Source organism: Schistocerca americana, chromosome 3 (genome assembly GCF_021461395.2).
Source record: "Schistocerca americana isolate TAMUIC-IGC-003095 chromosome 3, iqSchAmer2.1, whole genome shotgun sequence".
Classification (NCBI taxonomy): domain Eukaryota; kingdom Metazoa; phylum Arthropoda; class Insecta; order Orthoptera; family Acrididae; genus Schistocerca; species Schistocerca americana.
The window spans coordinates 658,884,213-658,905,631 of record NC_060121.1 but is presented as its reverse complement, the minus strand read 5'-3'; the positions used below and the strand labels follow the sequence as shown (position 1 = coordinate 658,905,631).

Genomic DNA, 21,419 nt, shown 5'->3' with positions numbered 1-21,419 from the left:
GTGGGATGCATACAGCTTTCGATGGCGCAAGAATTTTGTGAGAAGATTTTCAGATCTAGTTCTGTTGAATGATTATGATGTCAGTCTCAACTTGAGAAACAATATAATCAAGCTGCAGTACATAATCAATTCTCTTCACAAAGGCTTTCCAATACACTGAAGTATGCCTGATACAAGTCGGGATATTTAGAGGATCAACAATGCCCATTGAAATGTGCCGAATTTTTTTATATCGTAAACTCGGTTGTGTATATTTTGTGAATAAAGTTCGTTCATTTGATGTGCATAGTGTAAAAAAAAGATATGTTTTAAGAATTTATTTAATATTATCATTATTGTAATGATTTTGTATCATAATAATGTGTTCAGTAAACAAAATGTTTCCTCTAAATCTGATACGCCAAGTTACTTGGGCGGTGTATTTCACCCCTTAAAAGTGACACTGGTCATAAATTAAAAATTATTTGTTGGGTTATTTTGCCCCCTCTACACAGGTTCCAAGTTTTATCAAGATCATTTATTTACACTTGGGATTGTTTCCTTGTTAACAGCACTGCGCCACGGCAGTGTAACAGCACTACGGGCCGATACGCTGGTGTTCGCCAATTCGCTGTAAGCAGCAAAAGCCTGACGAATCGTCGGTTTTTGCTTTAACTCCAGTCTTCATAGAACATGGCCATGCGCCTAACAAACTCCTGATTGACCCGAATACGAATAGTATTAAGTCCCAATTCCAGGTGGATATAGGGGCAGGTTATATCATACAACTTGCAAGAGATGCCTTTGTGAGGGCAAATTACTGTATGGCCAAATTCAAGAATGTGGAATGGAAAGTCAATTTATTGTTCGTACACTGGCCGGTTTTTGTTTCCAAGCACTGAATGAGGTGAACTTGGTGTCCAGCTACGTACCTTTGCATGTTTTAGAATCGATAACAGAGAATTACAAGCAGTTATTCCAATCAAGATTGCTTAGTGAAAACTGTTATAAATACTTACTGAATTATTTAAAAAATAGAGAAATTCGTGGCGCATAGCCTGTATCAGTTATTTCAGAATATAGCTAAAATTGTTTTTCCAAGTATTTCGTCGTTCTCACTTGAGATTTTAAGTGTTATGAGTGATCGCGTAAATATTTAATTTATTAGGCCTACATGTAGTGCATACATGTATTTAATATGGAAGAATATTACTTAAAATTATAGCAGAACATTTAGTCCTTGGAAGATATAGATGTTCTATGAACTTTAGATTTTTGCAAAGGGTAGAAATTTTGTTAGGACGCAATTGGATGCTATAGGGCTGCAAACAGACACATTTAAGCATTATCCACTGCGCATATTCGGGAATTACGTGTATAATGTCCCCATTGATAGAAGTTTCACGTGGGTCACAGCTATTTTTTGAACAGTCAGCAACGGAAATGTGGAGAAAACTGCGGTTACTTACATTCACATCCCACCAAATCCAAAAGACGCCACAACATCCTGCTACGTTTGGTGTTTGTTGGTGTGGTATAATAATAACATTGTATGTCATAGAGATTTTGTTGATTAGTTCTTTTACTTTTCTCTAAAAAAAGAGGATGGCCGATGTCGAATCTAAAACCATCACTTAAAAAATTAAAGCAATCAAGTGGAAAAAAACATGTAAAAAACATGCTGCAGCAGCATGAATACATGCAGCTGAGGACGGTTCTCCATAGAAATGTATAGAGGACGTCTTTGATACAGTATTGTATTAAACTGGGGACCTAGAAACGATGGAGAGGCTTCGTTCCGTTGTAGCCCTTAGTGGTTTACAATCCCACAACAGGCCACAGCAGTCTACCCACCCCACCACCGCCCCACACCGAACCAAGGGTTATGATGCGGTTCGGCCCCCAGTGGACCTCCCCTTGAATGTCTCATACCAGACAAGTGCAACCCCAAATGTTTACGCGGTAGAGTAATTATGGTGCACGCGTACGTGGAAACAGTGTTTGCGCAGCAATTGTCGACATGGTGAAGCTGAGGTGGAATAAGGGGAAACAGCCCGCATTCGCCGAGATAGATGGAAAACCGCCTTAAGAACCATCCACAGGCTGGCAAGGACACCAGATGTCGACACCAATTCTCCAGGCGGGTTCGTGCCTGGAAGCAGCATGTTAGACAGAGCGACCAGGCAGGCGGGATGTTATACAAGGTGCATTCAAGTTCTAAGGCCTCTGATTTTTTTTCTCTGTACTGGAAAGAGATAGAAACATGCGCATTGTTTTAAAATGAGGCCGCATTCATTGTCAATACGTCCCAGAGATGGCAGCACCATATGGCAGATGGAATTTTACCGCCAGCGGCGAGAATGAGAACTGTTTTAAATACTTAAAATGGCGACGTTTTCCTTACTTGAACAGCGTGCAATCATTGGTTTTCTGAATTTGCGTGGTGTGAAACCAATTGAAATTCATCGACAGTTGAAGGACACATGTGGTGATAGAGTTATGGATGAGTCGAAAGTGCATTCGTGGGTGCGACAGTTTAATGAAGGCAGAACATCATTTGACAACAAACCGAAACAATCTCGGCCTCGCACAAGCCGGTCTGACGGCCTGATCGAGAAAGTGGAGAGAATTGTTTTGGGGGATCGCCGAATGACTGTTGAACAGATCGCCTCCAGAGTTGGCATTTCTGTGGGTTCTGTGCACACAATCCTGCATTACGACCTGAAAATGCGAAAAGTGTCATCCAGGTGGGTGCCATGAATGCTGACGGACGACCACATGGCTGTCCATGTGGCATGTTGCCAAGCAATGTTGACGCGCAACGACAGCATGAATGGGACTTTCTTTTCGTCGGTTGTGACAATGGATGAGACGTGGATGCCATTTTTCAACCAAAGACAAAGCGCCAGTCATCTTAATGGAAGCACACAGATTCACCGCCACCAAAAAATTTCGGGTAACCGCCAGTGCTGAAAAAATGATGGTGTCCATGTTCTGGGACAGCGAGGGCGCAATCCTTACCCATTGCGTTCCAAAGGGCACTACGGTAACAGGTGCATCCTACGAAAATGCTTTGAAGAACAAATTCCTTCCTGCACTGCAACAAAAACGTCCGGGAAGGGCTGCGCGTGTGCTGTTTCACCAAGACAACGCACCCGCACATCGAGCTAACGTTACGCAACAGCTTCTTCGTGATAACAACTCCGAAGTGATTCCTCATGCTCCCTACTCACCTGACCTGGCTCCTAGTGACTTTTGGCTTTTTCCAACAATGAAAGACACTCTCCGTGGCCGCACATTCACCAGCCGTGCTGCTATTGCCTCAGCGATTTTCCAGTGATCAAAACAGACTCCTAAAGATGCCTTCGACGCTTCCATGGAATCATGGCGTCAGCGTTGTGAAAAATGTGTACGTCTGCAGGGCGATTACGTCGAGAAGTAACGCTAGTTTCATCGATTTCGGGTGAGTAGTTAATTAGAAAAAAAATCGGAGGCCTTAGAACTTGAATGCACCTCGTACAATAGTGTGCATTGAAATCGTTGATGACGACAACGATATGGGATGTTACCGAAGGACAACGATTTTTTAAAATCTTAAGTTTACTGGAGAAAACGTTATGCCGAACTGAGGCCATAATATAAACCTCTAGTCCATGTAATACGCTATTGGCTCGATGTCGCCTGGATGTCCGATGTCATGCATACCTCTTCAGCTGAACACGTCTCAATATTTGATGGGGTCTCATAACGTAATACTTGAATAACAGCACAGACGTGGAGCTGAGATGGGGTTGTATTCTGGACGCGGACTCCCTGCCGCTGTCTTCCGTCGCCCGTCGACTACACACACACACACACACACACACTGTGCAGACGGCGCAGCGCTCGGCCCAAACTAAATTTCCTGCCGTCTGCTGCTCCATTGATCTGAGTCATGCACGTGGCTTGCTGCCGTCCTCAGCTATCTCCACTCGCACACTCACAGCCGACAACTACAGTATGGTTCAAATGGCTCTGAGCACTATGGGACTCAATATCTGAGGTCATCAGTCCCCTAGAACTTAGAACTGCTTAGACCTAACTAACCTAAGGACATCACACACATCCATGCCCGAGGCAGGATTCGAACCTGCGACCGTAGCAGTCATGCGGTTCCGGACTGAAGTGCCTAGAACCGCACGGCCACCGCGGCTGGCCAACTACAGTATATAGACCTTCACTAGCCAACATGTAGCGTCAATTTACTCCTTTCCAGACTGTCAATTTATACTTTCTACGCACATAAAAAATAAAATATTAACATGAAGATAATGATATCCACATCTGCTTCTTAAGCTATACGACACAACTCACCTAACCCTCTACTTACCATAAATCTATATATAGTTATCTACCAGCCGAGACTGTCAGACTCGTAGGGTTTCAATTGACATAAATTGACACTGTCTTGATTACTTATGACGGTGCGTCGCTTTGAGGTATAAGTACTTGTGAAATTATATTATTTATTTAAAGTTTAAATTTTACAAAACACAATTTCTACTCTTTTGCTGGCGACTTTTAAAGGATACGTACTTTATTCTCATTCTGCCCCAAGTGTTATTATAATGCAACTGGGTGAGAACCCAGCGTTACTCACGTCCGTATTTGTTCCAATCTTCTGTTACCCCATTTCCTCCTTCCTTCTCTCTCTCTGCATCTCATCACCTTTCCTTTCTCTGTCCATCTCCTCCTTTCCCCTCTTTCTGTCCATCTCCTCCTCTTCCCTTTCCCAGTCCATATGCTCCCCCTTCAAATGGCTCTGAGCACTATGGGACTTAACATCTGAGGTCATTAGTCCCATAGACTTAGAACTACTTAAACCTAAGGACATCACACACATCCATGCCCAAGGCAGGATTCGAACCTGCGACCGTAGCGGTAGCGTGGTTCCGGACTGAAGCGCCTAGAGCCGCTCGGCCAGAACGGCCGGCTGCTCCCCCCTCCTCTCAGTGACCATCACTTCTTCCCCCCCTTGACTGCCCACTTCCCATTCCCCCTCTGTGTCCATCTCCCCCTTACACCGCTTTGTCTGTCTATCTCCTCCTCCCCCATCTTTCTCCATGTTGTCACCACCAACCTAACAGGAAGCTACTGGTTCTCACTGCCACAGTATTTCTCTACAGAACTAATATTCTGCACCAAATTAGGTGCCATACAATGATATTTTTCTGTAGGTTCATTCAGCAGCACATGTGGATACTGTCTGCGAAATATATTGAGACTAGAGTTAGTAGTAAAGAAGTAATAAATGAAAACGTCATGCATCGCGCGACAATTTTTTCACACACCTCAGTATTTGACATCGCATCACCTGAACTGCGTATCGTACAATTTTTTTTAGGTACATTTAGCGGCTTATGTGGATACTGTCTACGAAACGTGTTGCGAATAGAATTGGTAGCAAAGGAGTAATAAATTTAAATGTCATGCGCGATACGGCAGTTTTTCACGCATCTCAATATTTATGACGTCATATCCTCTGAACTGCGTGAAGTACAATGATATTATTTGGTTTGTACATTCGGTGGTGTATGCGAATACTATCTAGAAAATTTGTCGCGAATACAATTAGTAGTAAAGAAGTAATAAATTAAAACGTCGTGCTTCATGCGGCAGTTTTGCTGCCTGAACAACGAAAATATAGGAAGCGAGAAACTTTTTCCCGTTCATCATTCTGTGGAGGTTATCAGCGAGAAAAAGTTTCGTAAAGGTTTGAAATTATGCGTAAAGGCTGTTTCCATTCACTATCTCATTCTCTACACGGCTCTTTCACGGCCGTCCCCATCCCACTGAAAGGTACGTCGTTCTTAACCTTACAGAGATTATCACCAGATAATATATATGTGTACCAAGTTTAGTTGAAATCGGTCAAGTGGTTTAGGAGGAGAGGTGGAGCATACATACACACATATATACGTACGATTTTTACACGTATGGACGAACTTTTACAGCAAATTTGCGAATCGTCTACAGAAAATACGAGTAGCAGAATGTTCCGAGCATACACGTTTGGTGCACTTATATAATCTGACATTTTCTATTTTTCTTCCCTTCACAATACGCAAATCTTCTTCTCCTATCTGGAGGTTTCGCTGCTCTTCCTGCATCCGGTGCTACTAATGAATTTATTGATTTCAAACATGGTTCAGATGGCTGTAAGCACTATGGGACTTAACATCTGAGGTCATCAGTCCCCTAGACTTAGAACTACTTAAACCTAACTAACCTAAGGACATCAAACACATCTCTGCCCTAGGTAGAATTCGAGCCTGCGACCGTAGCAGCAGCGCGGTTCCGGACAGAAGCATCAAGAACCGCTCGACCACAGCGGCCGGTATTTATTGATTTCTGTACTCCTGCTAATTGCTTTCCCAAACTTATGATGAAATTCCGATGTTTCATTTTTGTTTTAATTGGCAGCCGGCATCATCAAAATTATATATGCATTCGTTGGACTCACTAGATCATGTTGGAGAAAACGACCAATTGTCAGCGCCTTGTTTTTCTCCTCACACTGTAGAATCGAGCCTTCTGTTCCATGTGGCAATGTACGTTGTAACATCAGGCTTATTTACTTCTGATGGCGATACCTTTGATTGTTCATGAATAGTGCGACGTCCACGTCAGTTTCACCATCAGCACTACGTGGGTTTTCAGAATCAGAAGACTGCAACAACAATTCCCTTCTGGCCTCATATGATAGTCCTGTTTTCCGTAACATTTTCACTTTGTAGAACAGACGACTGGTATCAAATAACGCACCAAAATAAATATTTGCTTATCTGACGGAGGACTGTTGATGACTGAAAAGAATATTAACGAGATTAAATATTAGTAAACGACGCTGCGTAAACAGACATTTGGCCGTTTAACAATTGCTTCCATTCGCACAGGCTTGCGAGACGCGGACGGCAGGAACCGTGAACTAACACTTTAACACAAAGCGATAGGTAAATTTTTGTAACTATTTTCAAAAATTATGACTGACAAGACAAATTAAGAAAAGCTCTAAAATCTCATTAAAGTAAAACGTGTAGTTACTAACAGAGAAGATAACAAAAATCACAGACGGACCGGTGAGGCACAATGATAGTTAAGGCGTTAAGGTGTGTTGAGGAAGCTGCTCAGTGTATTACTGTCACTTTCCCCGTACGCTGTTTCACATCCTAATGTTGTGCGGAAGTAGTGATTGTTGGTAGCTACCCTGCGAGCTCAGGTCTGATTTTGTAGTCATGGGATATTCGCGATATATGTGCACGAGGAACCAATTAGTTGATCGTCTCTTCTAGCAACGTACAGTTTCGGAATTTTAACAGCAAAACATAACACGATGCACCTCGCCTCTCACGCAGCACCTGCCACTGGAGCGATACTTTTACGCATACCACACGAATGCTGCTCTTCTTTGGATCTCCTCAGTTTCTCCAATCTGATAAGAGTTCCACACCGACAAGCAATACTCAAGTACCAGACGAAAGAGGGTTCTTAACTACTTGATTTGTGAGTGTACTGTACTTCCATAGGATTCCGCTAATAAGTCTGTCTTGAATTCGCCTTGACTCCAAATAATTTTATGTGTTCACCGAATTTCAAATAGCTCTGGACACTGCATGTGACTGCTACCTACGATTATGTAACGAAATTATAATGTGTCTTTCCGCCTACTTATTCGTAGCACGCTACGTACTTTGTTTATGTTGAGGATGAACTAACAGTGTTTGCACCATTTGTAGACCCTCTGCTGGTCTTGATCCACTTCACTACAGTTTTACAGGGTTGTGGTTACTCTATACACAACGGCATCATTTGGGAACGGCCTATGGAGCTTCCGACGTTATCTGCAACATCATTTACATGTGTTTACATGTATATATATATATATATATATATATATATATATATATATATATATATATACATGTGTTGTGGACATGCAAATCTACATGAGTGTTCTGCAATTAAGAGTCAAGCAAAGGCTTCATCGAACCACTTTCGCACTATTTCCCTACCGCGGAACTCTCAAAAAGCGCGAGGGAAACAGAACACTTCAGCGCGAGCTCCGAGTTCTATTATCATGACGATCATTTCTCCTTATGTGCTGGCCGGAGTGGCCTAGCGGTTCTAGGCGCTACAGTCTGGAACCACGTGGCCGCTACGGTTTCGAATCCTGCCTCGGGCATGGATGTGTGTGATGTCCTTAGGTTAGTTAGGTTTAAGTAGTTCTAAGTTCTAGGGGACTGATGACCACAGCAGTTAAGTCCCATAGTGCTCAGAGCCATTTGAACCATTTTTTTCTCCCTATGTAGGTTCGCACTAACACAATAGTTTCAGACTCGGAGGAGAAAGTTGATGATTGAAATTTCATGAACCGATCCTGCCTCAACGAAAAACGCCTTTGATTTAATGACTGCCATCTCTCTCATGTATCATGTCCAAGAAACTCTCCAGTTTCGCAATAATGCAAAACAAGCTCTTTTTAGTTGTCTTCCATCAATCTTGTCTGGTAAGGTTACCATACGGCACACCAATACTCTGTAGTCCAAGCAATATGATTACAAAAATTACTAGCTGGAAATAAAAAATATGAGCGTATAGCAAATTAAGTTTCAAATAAACTTAAATTAAAGTTTTTTTTCATGAAAATCGATCTAAGATTGCGAAGATGGCCAAAAAGTCGGCAAAGTTGCAAAAAACGTTTTTTCTGAAATGAGTAAAAAGCTGTAGCTCCGCTCGAACAATGTTAAAAGAGAAAGCTGTACAGTTTAAAAAGATGTATCGATTGCTTTTCTGTAAGTATCGACTGATTTCTTTCATTTCGAGATATGTACCGCAAAAACCCGTTAAAAAACGAGTTCTCTACAGCTCGTTAACATTCCCGTTCCCACAGTTGCTATTTACTGTAAGTATAGCAGGCGGTATGTGAAAAAAGTACTTGTTTGAAAAATTAAAAAATAATTTTTATTTTTCGAGAGATATAGATTTTTGAAGAACATGTTGTCTAGATTAGTGGCTAGATCTCTACGGATGGACCTAACTAACGGTTTCAGACTTCTTTTTTTCTTCGCAAAGAGTTCTGCTGCCTTGCTATTAAGCCATTTTTTGGATTTGATTAACTGTAAGGGTCAAAAAATGACTTCAAAATACTTGCACTATCATTGGGCTTGTTGTTCCAACTATCTCAATTTATGAAAAACCTTTTGAAGAAAAAAACTGCTGACACTTTTTTACGAAAAAAAGTTCTCCGGCCTTCTGGATCCGTGATAAGTTTTTCTTTCTTTTAATCTAATGGACGCAATTAACATGTTTATAGCGATCCAGTCGATGGAGGTTAATACGGAATACTTATATTTTCAAGAAAAAAGTATTATGATATGTTTAACTGATTTTTGGTACTAGTAATTGAGTAATAAAGTGGAACATGCAAGAACGGCCTGCGTCATCTAGTGAGGACGGCGGAGTGGGTGGTCGGGGGGGGGGGGGGGGGGGGGGAGCCGGCACGCGCTCGTTCTGAAAACCAACTGTAAGCAGCATGCGCTCGCATAACCTTTCATATCTTAGGTTCTAGACCATTTACAAAACTCTTTTTTAATCTCTCTTGAGTAGTTTTACGAGATTAATTATTTTCGCCTTAGAAGCAAAATATCCCAGGAAGTACTTAATTTTTATTTAAATTGCCTTTTCTTTACGTTTATCGTCATTTTAATAGTTTTGTGTTACTACAACAACATTTTTCACGTAATAACTTAAATGGTTTGCTTAATTACTGATACTTACGTTATACGTGTTGCTGATTTCATTAACATTTGCTTTATTAGTTCAGTACTTAATTATTTTTGGCACAAAACTAAATAAATGCAAGGTACCAGTATAAATTTAAGGAATCTTATCTATTTACACAAACATTTAATAACATAAGTGTCTGTAAAATGCGAATAAATCATTATAATGAAATCGATGATTTACAGGTGTCTTATATTGCTTTCTTTTTCTTGTTGGGTAGTCTTCTCATTCTTTTTCTTGTTCCTCATTCGTAAAGAAGTGTGTTGAAAGAATCGAGAGCATCTTCGTCAACATTTTCACTCCGTGCCTGCACGCTTTACGTTATTACTCAATTATTGATACTAAAAATCAATGAAACCTACGCTGTTTATTGTATAGAACATATAAGTATTCACTATTAATCTCCATCATGGGCATCGTGTAAAATGTTAACTGCGTCCATTAGATCAGAAAAAGAGAAAAAAGCTTTTTTTAATTCGTGAAAAAATGTCAGCAACTTCTTTCTTTAAAAGTTATTTTCATAAAATAAATTTTGAAATAGTTAAAAAAATACTCCCAACAAAAGTGCAAGTTTTTTAAGTTATTTGTTTGGTCTCTACAATTAATAAAATCGTAAAATTTTTTGAATAACATGGCAGCACAACTCTTTGCCGAGATAAAAGTCTAAAACCGTCACTATACTGCCACACACTGAGAAAATCTATCAAATTACCGAGAGCTACCTTTTTTAAAATAAAAATTGATGTAGCTCGAAAAATAAGTAATATTTTTAAATTTTTGAAACAGTTACTTTCCGTGGGCTATATTTGCATTAAATAGCAACTACTGGAACGTGAATGTTAACAAGGTATAGAGAACACCATTTTTAAAGGGATTTTGGATATAGCTCAAAACGTGTATAAGCAACAGATGCTTACAAACAGCAATCGACACATCTTTTTATATCGACCATTTTTTCTTTTAACATTGTTTGTATGATGCTGTATTTTTCATTTATTTAAGTAAAAAGTTTTTTGCAACATTTCGGGTTTTTTTGGTCATGTTCGTCATAATGGATTTAGTTTCATGAAAAAAAATCTGTTTAAATTTTAATTTGCTATACGCTCATATATTTATTTCCGGTAGAAATTTTTGCAAATCTAACATTAGGTCGTCACAGAATGCTTGGGCTGCTAGCAGAGGATGGACAATCGTGGTGGACGCCGTCTCTTTAGTAGATTTGTTACGTGTTTAGTTCAAAAATGGCTCTGAGCACGATGGGACTTAACTGCAGTGGTCATAAGTCCCCTAGAACTTAGAACTACTTAAACCTAACTAACCTACGGACATCACACACATCCATGCCCGAGGCAGGATTCGAACCTGCGACCGTAGCGGTCGCGCGGTTCCAGACTGAAGCGCCTAGAACCGCTCGGCCATTCCGGCCGGCATACGTGTTTAGTGTTCTGTCAATAAAACGCGGTCTTTAGTTTGATACAAATTGATACAAAATTGTACAAAAATCTGACGTCAACGAAAAAAGTATACAGTTGTGTGGTCCTGTCGATGACCATTCTGAAAAAGTGAGTGATATATGCAGTTTTTCAACCACTTGGAGTACTTTGTTCGTGCAGCGACCAACGGCCAATTACTGCCAGAAGAAGAAGAAGTTGTTTCTGTGCGGGGAGTCGTACAGTATCCCCCATGAAATCTTCTCGCCATTCCTCTGTCGGGCAGTTTTAGTTGAATATTTGCCTCGAGGTCATCGATATCTATCAGTATGGTGTTCCTTTGAGGACTGAACGGATGATCAACAGTACGATCATCCCAAGGAAACAGGTTTGGAAAGAGAAACGTAGGTTTTCACCATTCTATCATCCTCCATCTCAGTTTACTGACCACTTTTCAGCATAAATTGCCTGTAACTGCTCACTCACTTTCACTGTCAAACTAGACACTGTGCTTAAGAAAGGTAAGTCGTATTCTAGACTCAGTTTCCCTGAAATACGAAGAACATAAGTATTCGCAAAGTAACGAGATTTGAAAGCAATGTAACGGATGATATCTGGCACTTTGTTTTAACTGTTCAGAAACATAAAATTATTCACTATAAGAAATGCAAAAAGGTAATGTCTTATGTCTGTAATATCATTGAGTCAGAAAAGGAATTACTGCACTCTTTGAAATACTTGAATGTAACAATTTGCGAGGATATGGAATGGGGTGATCACACACGGTCAGTTGTAGCAGTGGCAGATGGGAGACTTCGGTTCGGTTGTAGAATGCTGGATGAAAATGCAATCGATCTACAAAGGAAATTACTTACAAACCCACTCTAAATTATCGGTCAGGTGTGTGGTATCAACACCAAATATAGTGTGACTAATCGTTAACGCAACCACTTACGCAGTGTGCTGTAGGTCGGCGAGGCCGGCTCCTGTTCCCGCGGGTTGCAGGACGTCTGCAGTAAATATAATACCGTTTGTCGCGTCAATCATTTCTAACATACGTAACATAGAAACTTAAAAAGAAAAGTAAATTATTCACGTATACCAAGCAAGGAGATGCCGGAACTGCCTCCCTTCGTTGTTCAAGCATTTCTGACACCTGTTTGGGAAATTGTTCGTTACACTCTGCAGTTCCCTCTCAGAAATGGCAACAGTTTCTTGACGAATAGTAGTTCTGATTTCATTTACAGACTTTCTCTTTTAAAGCCCAGCGCAGCTGGTTAAATAAGGGAAAGAGGGGCCCATATGTCGTTAGTGGTAATTCTGTCTTCCAAGATGGCCGCCGAGTAAGTGATGCCAGAAACTATTTCCAGAAAGTTAAGTGATTTAGACAGGAATATAATTTAGTTTAACACCGACAACAAATTAAATACGTGCATTAGTGTATCGTTTAGTCTTGCCGTTAAAGGTTCCACTTTTCTTTGCGTATTTTTTCAGAAAACACGAAAAGATCGTAACTTTGCGAAGTCACGTTTAGGCTTAAATTTTGTAAACGTCTTTATTTCTTGTTTCACGGTAATTTGACTAGTTTATCGGTAACAAATAAGTAAACTACCGAAAATAGCGTATAGCTTTATTGTTTTAATACAGATTTCAGAAAAGCAGGGTAACTTTATTTGTGTATAGGCCTAATTCTCGTAACGTTTTTGGAGAATCAAACTTGAAGTATCTCGTTTAATTGTCCTTTTTTTCATTCCATCGAGTGAAATATATAACAAATAGCATATACCTTCATTGTTTTAATACAGACCTCAGAAAACAGCGGAATTTTAAATCTGAAACTTGCTTATATACATTTGTGAATAGGCTTAATTCTTGTAACGTCTTTTTTAATTTTCGGTAATTTAACTGATTTATTCTAGCTAAAATATTATTTTTACCATGAGTGAGAAGTGCCTGACTTGCCGTAGAATTGTTAGTTCCGGGGTTTGGTGTGATGGATGCAGAAGTTTTTTCATTGGGTGGACTGCAGTGGCGTGGGTGTCGGGAAAGTGGATCATGCTCTTTAGTGGTTATGTAGGATTTCCAACAGAGATAGGAAGATAGTGGAACAGGAGGGGAAAATTGCTGCCCTTCAGGCTGAGCTAGATCAAGCTAGGGAAGATCTGGACAGGTTAAGGAGGGAAAAGGGCAAAGAGAGGTGGGAAGTGGCAACAGGTAACAGAAGGAACAGGCCTAGAACTAAGTCTGACAGTTTTGTGATGAATGTCAAAAATAAGTTTGACCTGTTGCTTCAGTTAGAAACTGATGAGCCTCAAGCAGAGGTAGGTGTAGACAGGACACAACAAACTTTCAATAGGAAATTGAAAAAGAATGTAGGAAAGTCATCGAAAAGGAAGAAAGTTGTGTTGTTAGGCAGTTCTCATGCCAGAGGTGTAGGCCAACTTCTGCAGGAGGAATTAGGACCAGAATACCAGGTCACAAATTTTTTTCAAACCAAGTGCTAGTCTGTATCAGGTGACAGAGGATTTAGGTTCACTCTGTAAAGGATTTACCAGGGAAGACACTGTGGTTATTGTGGGAGGGCCAGGGAACAGTATCAACAGAGATCCTGGGTACAGTATAGAGTGTGACTTGGTAAAGATTGCGTCGACATCGAGACACACCAATGTTGAATTTGTATCTGTCCTGAGTCGCCATGACCGGCCTCATTTGAACTCTTCTGTTGGGAGAGTTAATTTGGAGTTGGAACGGCTGCTTGGGTCGGGTGCGGGGGCTCATATTGATGTGGTTCCTGTTGATTCTCTCAGCAGGTGGGACTATACCAGGCACGGCCTACATCTCAACAGGAAAGGGAAGGGGAAACTGGCTGGGGAAATAGCAGGAAATTTAAGGGGGGGGGGGAGGCACTGCCATGAATGGTAAAATACCAGTGGTTACAGGTGTTGGAGCAGCACCTTTTTTAGGATAAGTAAGACAGAAAGATGTCAAGTTCTACGAGAGGTCAGGATTGAAACAAATCTTCAGTTTAGGAAAGAAATTAAGCAGCACAATTGTAGCACATCGGATCACCAATCACAGCTGTCAATTATAAATTTTCACCAATCACCAGAAATTTTATCTCCATCAAGTTGTATCTCAGTCTTAGGTAATTGCATTGATGAATTAAAGTCACCCAGTCCAGTTGATATAATCTGCCTCTCTGAACACCATGTGACCACTGGTATAGGAACTAGGCCTAAGCCCAATGAGAAACTCAGACAGGAGAATACTACAAATGTTAGAATAAGGGAAAGGTTCGCAGAAAAGTATAATTAAAAATAATGTAAGTATATTTCATCAAAATATTGGGAGTTTAAAGAATAAAATAGATGAGCTTCTGGTGTGTTTAGAAGATTTAGAAGCTGAGGATGAAACAGATATACTATGCCTGTCTGAGCATCACATTGTTACTGATATGGATAAGGTAAGTGTAAGTGGATATAAGTTCTCTGCACATGTAATTAGAGAAAATATGGAGAAAGGAGGAATTGCCATATATGTCAAAAGTTATCATTGTGCAAAAAGTATAGAAACAAAAAAGTTTTGTGTAGAGAAACATATAGAAGCATGTGCCTGTGAGCTTAAATTAAATAAAGGCACATTTATAATTGTAACTGTATATAGGTCCCCATCGGGAAATTTTCATCTATTTCTGAAAAATTTGGACTCCTTGTTGTGCTATCTGTCAGACAGGGGAAGCAAATTATTATTTGTGGGGACTTCAATGTAGATTCTCTGAAAGATGGTAATAGGAAAAATGACCTTGAAGTATTAACGGTTATTTCAATTTGACGCCCGTTATTGATTTTCCTACTTGGGTGGTAAAGGGAAAGCAGCTCACTGACAGATAACTTCTTTATAGACCGAGATAAGTTTAACCAGATAAATGCTCAGCCTGTTGAGAATGGTCTTTCTGATCATGGTGCACAGCTAGTTACAAAATACGACATAGCTCCATTCAGCAGTTCTAAACAGTCCTCTAAAGTAGTACCTTCAGTCAACGATTTAACAATTGCAAATTTCAGGGAAAGCCTACAGCAGTTAGACTGGGATGAGGTGTACCGTGAACCTGATGCCAATTTCAAATATAATTTATTTCATGACACTTTTGTAAATGCATTTGAAAATTGATTCCCCAAGAAAATAGTTAAATATACTCATAAGAAACCATGTAACAAACCATGGCTTACTAAGGGTATAAAAATATCTTGTAATCGGAAAAGGGAAATGTATCTGACAGCACGAAAGAGTAGTGACCCAGAAACTATCAAACATTATAAAAACTACTGTGCTATATTAAGAAAAGTTATTAAAAATCCAGAAGTATGTGTATCATGTCTGAGATCAGCAACTCTGATAATAAAATTAAAACAATTTGGAATATTATTAAAAGAGAAACAGGTCAACCAAGAGCACAGGAAGACAGTATTAACATCAAATTGAATGAAAACTTTATGAACAAAAAGTCAGAAGTTGAAAATATTTTTAATAATCATTTTCTAAATGTTGTGGATGTAGTAGGATCCAGGTGCTCATTAGAAGATGCTAGGCTGTTAATGGAAGAGGCCATACCTATGCAATTTGATACAATTGAAATCTCACCCACTTCTCCCTCTGAAATCAGGAAAATAATAAACTTGCTTAAAAGCAAAACCTCACATGGAATTGATGGTATTTCCAGCAAAATACTAAAAGCTTGTTCTCAACAGATATGTAAGATTGTCAGCCAACTGTGTAATAGCTCTCTGGAATAGGGCATTTTCCCTGATAGACTGAAATATGCTATTGTTATACCTTTGCATAAAAAAGGGGATAGATCTGATGTCAACGATTGCTGTCCAATCTCCCTTCTAACATGTTTATCCAAAATTTTTGAGAAAGTAATGTATTCAAGAGTAGCTTCACATATCTGTAAAAATGAAGTACTAACAAAATGTCAGTTTGGTTTCCAGAAAGGTTTTTCAACAGAAAATGCCATATATGCTTTCAACAACAAATTTTGAATTATCTGAATAACCGAACACCACCCACTGGAATTTTTTGTGATCTCCCAAAGGCTTTTATGGTGTAAATCATGAAATTCTGCTAGACAAGCTCAAGTATTGTGGTATGGGTGGAACAGTGCACAAATGGTTTAATTTGTACCTAACTGGAAGAGTACAGAAAGTTGAAATAAGCAGTTCTCATAATATGCAAAGATCAGCACATTCCTCAAACTGGGGAACTATCAAGAATGGGGTTCCACAAGGGTCGGTCTTGGGTCCTTTGTTGTTCTTAATATATATTAATGACTTGCCACTCTATATTCATGAAGAGGCAAAGTTAGTTATCTCTGCTGATGATACAAGTATAGTAATCCCACCTGACAAACAAGAATTAACAGATGAAATTGTCAATAATGTCTTTCAGAAAATTACTAAGTGGTTCCTTGTAAACGTACTCTCACTGAATTTTGATAAGACACAGTACATACAGTTCCGTACAGTAAATGGTATGACGCCATTAATAAATATAGACCTTAATCAGAAGCATATACTAAGGTAGAATATTCAAAATTTTTAGGTGTGTCCATTGATGAGAGATTAAATTGGAAGAAACACATTAATGATCTGCTGAAACGTTTGAGTTCACCTACTTGTGCAATAAGGGTCATTGCAAATTTTGGTGATAAACATCTTAGTAAATTAGCTTACTACGCCTATTTTCACTCATTGCTTGCATATGGCATCATATTTTGGGGTAATTCATCACTGAGGAATAAAGTTTTTATTGCACAAAAGCGTGTAATCAGAATAATAGCTGGAGTCCACCCAAGATCGTCCTGCAGACATTTATTTAAGCATCTAGATATATTCACAGTAGCTTCTCAGTATATATACTCTCTTATGAAATTTGTTATTAACAACCAAACCCAATTCCAAAGTAATAGCAGTGTGCATAACTACAGTACTAGGAGAAAGGATGATCTTCACTATTCAAGATTAAATCTAACTTTGGCACAGAAAGGGATGAATTATACTGTCACTAAAGTCTTTGGTAACTTACCAAATAGTATCAAATGTCTGACAGATAACCAATAAGTATTTAAGAAGAAATTAAAAGAATTTCTGAATGACAACTCCTTCTACTCCATAGAGGAATTTTTAGATATAAATTAAGAAAAAAAGAAAAAACCAAACAAAAAATTATATTAAAAAATTAAAAAAAACCAAAAATAAAAAGTTGTTATATTAACTTAATTATGTAGTTAAATTAACTTAATTATGTCATGTATTGGAAAATTTGACTCGTTCCACATCATTACGAAATATTGTATTCATGATCCATGGAACTAGGATTAATCTAATCTAATCTAGTCTAACACGTCACAAATTTCCTGTAACAGAAATTAGCTATTTGTGCCTTCGCAGAGTCCTACTGAAAGGTATCGAAAGCACGTTCTCTCTCAGTTAACTGAAAAAAGGCTGCAAAACATTTTCTACATATCTCTCACTGTCGACTGTTTCCTGCAAAAAATAGAGTCTATTATTCTCTCACCGCTAATAGCATACTATACTTCTATTTTTTGATAATGCAGGGTTACCTCGTATATTGCGTTAGGCTTTTCAGAAGTCCAACTACAGTTGTTTTCTGAATTAACGTGTCCACTTAGGTGGAACCATGATTCATCCGAATACAATGTTAAGTGAGGTCCATTTCTTCGTCATGCACTCTACTCAAAATTCATTCGCAAGACGGCAACCTTTTTTTGCAGGGTCACCCGGTTGAAGTCCTTGCTCTGCAGTTAACTTCAATAAGTTTGTAGCCGTTTGAACAGAGCGACAGGAAATTCTCATTTGCTGAGAAAGACGTCGAACTGATTTTTTAGGAGACCTTCCCAGAGCACACTCAATGTTATCCAGAGTTCCTTCTGTGAGTACAGTATGTGGTTGTCAGTGTTTCTTGTCAAGAACACTTCCCGTTTCGCGAAATTTATCTCTCATTCGATGAATGGTACTACGAATTTCAACTTTAACCTCAGGAAATTCCTCTTGAAATAATCTCATTACTGCACGCGCTGATTCTGCACGTACTTATGAATCATATATGAATACTCTTTGGCGAATAGAATACTTATATTTCGCCATTTCACTTGAAACACTTTCACTCGGTACACTGTACTGCGTCGTCTAACAAACACGTGCTACCTGCACAAACAAAGGCCTCACAGCCGAGGCAAAGTTTACTCCACACCAGCGCCGCCGCCGGTTGGCTGCAAGACGGGCAACAAAATTACCGTCAAGTGGTTGCGTTAAAGACTGATCGCCCTGTAGAATTAACACCGGATACTGAACTACACAAACACGGGCATAATTAATTGCCTGTAGATTTGTTTGACTCAAGAAACAGAGACACTGATGTGTTGACAAACCAGAACATGCTTGATGATAAACGCTATCTATCAGGTGCGAGCTGACTTTCAAATTTTTAAGAATCAATATTAAATGAGATATTGGCAGCCCCCTACATATCGCTTCCAAGAACCGCATAACGCAAGATGAGGCTACTTATAGCGTGTGCTGAGCTATTAGATCAGTCATTCTTCCTGTGCTCCAGATATAAACACGACGGCAAGAAACCTCATTACGAGTTACAATGGAAGTACTCTCTGCCATACACTTCAGAATGCTTTGCCGATTACGGAAGATGGATGGAGGGAAGATTAGAGCTTAAGGTACCATCAACAGCGACGTTATTAAGACAGATTCCAGGAATATGAAATGAGATGTAGAGTCTAGTTTGGGCTGCAGAGAGGAAGTACAAATCAGTCCCATTTGAACGGACACAATAGATGGTGTGTTTGTTTTCGCAGAGTACGCCTCTGCGCTTTAGTTTCACAATACACTAGTAACCAAGACACCACGTCACTTCTTCTGAATGGCTTATCTCAGTTTTCCGAGTATCTGACATTTCTGATGGTCCTCCCACGTTCCATGAAGCCCACAAACAAGATTGCTTTATCGTCACAAAAATGGTGGCCATGTTCTTTTTAGCAGGACGCTCCTTCTCTCTTTCGTTCGGTGAGTGGGTACGCCTCCACACCAGTGTCGTGCTAGCGTAGGAAACCCATACCTCAGCACTGATCAAGATTCCGTTCAATACGCCACTTACTTTCACATTGCACCAGGAAAGGAATTTGAATAAAAATATCATCTGCTTACTTGGTTATCAGAAAATAATTTCGGAACCCAAAGACCACAGAACTTCTCATACCCTAATGTTTAGTCACGATTCCAAGCAAAACACTTCGACAAAAATACGGGAAGTTATGACAGTTGAGATATAGTGAAACTCCGGACATGAATGAACTAGCATTTACATTCTTTTGACGAATATATAAGCAAACTGTTATTTACACTAGCGATAAATTGAACTCGGTAGCGCTGTTTTAAACATATTTGCCTTGTATTCGGCTGGATGAAGGCGTTAATTCCAGCCGGCTATCCTGAAATAGGTTTTCTGTAGTTTTCCTTAGTAAACGGGGAAAATGCCGGTATGGTTCATAACAACGGATAAAGGTCGACTATCTATCCTATCCTCGTCAAGCTGGACCTGCAAGTATGGGAGTTACTGCATACACTCGGAAAATGTTAGCGCCGAAAAACTTTTTTACTGAAGCACGACGTTTTTATACATCTGTTAATGAAGTACACTCATAACGAAATCCTGATAGAAACAAAACAGGCTCTGCCAGTCAGTTTAAACTATATTAGTCATATATACACCAAAGAGCAATATATCATAAATTCAACTGCACAGTTCCACAAATATTTAGAATTCCTTCATGTTTTGTAATTTATGGGGATCGGTTGCATTAATAAACCGGTTGGAGTAAAAACTGCATACTATTTTCTGGATTTCATAAAAATGCGTCAGGTAATATTGTATTATCATTATTTACACCGTACTAGATTTTAACAGAAATTTTATTAATTATCTCACTAAATTAAATGCGAATCCGGTTCGCTGTAGTTGCGTTATAAATATTCTGCACAGTATGAGTATGGAATCTACTTTCAGTTTCTGATAACTGTGCAGTGTAAGTTTATTACACATGGCTGAAATGCGAAGGAAGAAAAGAAGATTGTTTTTTAATATCCAACAGACTTAGACGTCATTAGATACTAAGATCGTCTTGGATAAAAGTTGGGCTTGAAATTAGCAACATAAATTTCAAAGGAACCACATTGGCACTCACCTAAGTTATCTGGGAAAACAGCGGATAATGTAAATCTAGATGTTTGGCCGCATATTTCAAACAAGTCTCGCGAATTCGAAGCCAGTATCTTTACCACTGCTTCATTTCTACTAAGAAGTGGCAAAATTACGAGGTAATTTGATGGTAATTAGATGCAAAATGTTCTGTGTAGCTTTGAATAACTATCCAATTGTGTCCGTTTGCCGAACAAATTATATTAAAAGGTAGGTGTACAGTAGTATAAAAAAGGTGTGACTTATAGTTAGATGCTAACCATCACGAAAAGATAAAATTTTTATTACTTTCAAATCACGTTATAGACACTAGGAATCACTTTACGCGGTGTGCAGCCAGCTTCAGGTGGTGGCACATGTAGGCACTAATGACGTATGTCGCTTTGGATCTGAGGAAATTCTCTCTGGATTCCAGCGGCTATCTGATTTGGTGAAGGCTGCCGGTCTTGCTTACGAGATGAAGGCAGAGCTCACCATCTGCAGCATCGTTGACAGAACCGACTGCGAACCTTCGGTGCAGAGCCGGGTGGAGAGTCTGAATCAGAGGCTGAGACGGTTTTGCGACCGTGTTGGCTACAGATTCCTTGACTTGCGCCATAGGGTGGTTGCGAAAACATACTTGACCTCTTAGCCACAAACAATAGCTAATAGAAAGCATCATGACTGATACAGGGATTAGTGATCACAAGGTCTTTGTAGCTAGGCTCAATACCGTTTCTTCCAAATCCACCAGAAACAAACGCAAAATAATTTTATTTAAAAAAGCGGATAAAGTGTCACTAGAAGCCTTACTGAGAGACAATCTCCATTCCTTCCGAACTGACTATGCAAATGTAGACGAGATGTGTCTCAAATTCAAAGATATAGTAGCAACAGGAATTGAGAGATTAATATCTC

The 21,419-nt window shown here is 39.5% G+C and overlaps 1 protein-coding gene across 1 annotated transcript in view; it reads right to left on the bottom strand.

Annotated features, from left to right (window-relative positions):
* LOC124606283 (glutamate receptor ionotropic, NMDA 2B-like) overlaps positions 1-21,419 on the bottom strand; it is a 727,746-nt gene that overhangs the window by 580,046 nt on the left and 126,281 nt on the right. The window lies entirely within an intron of this gene.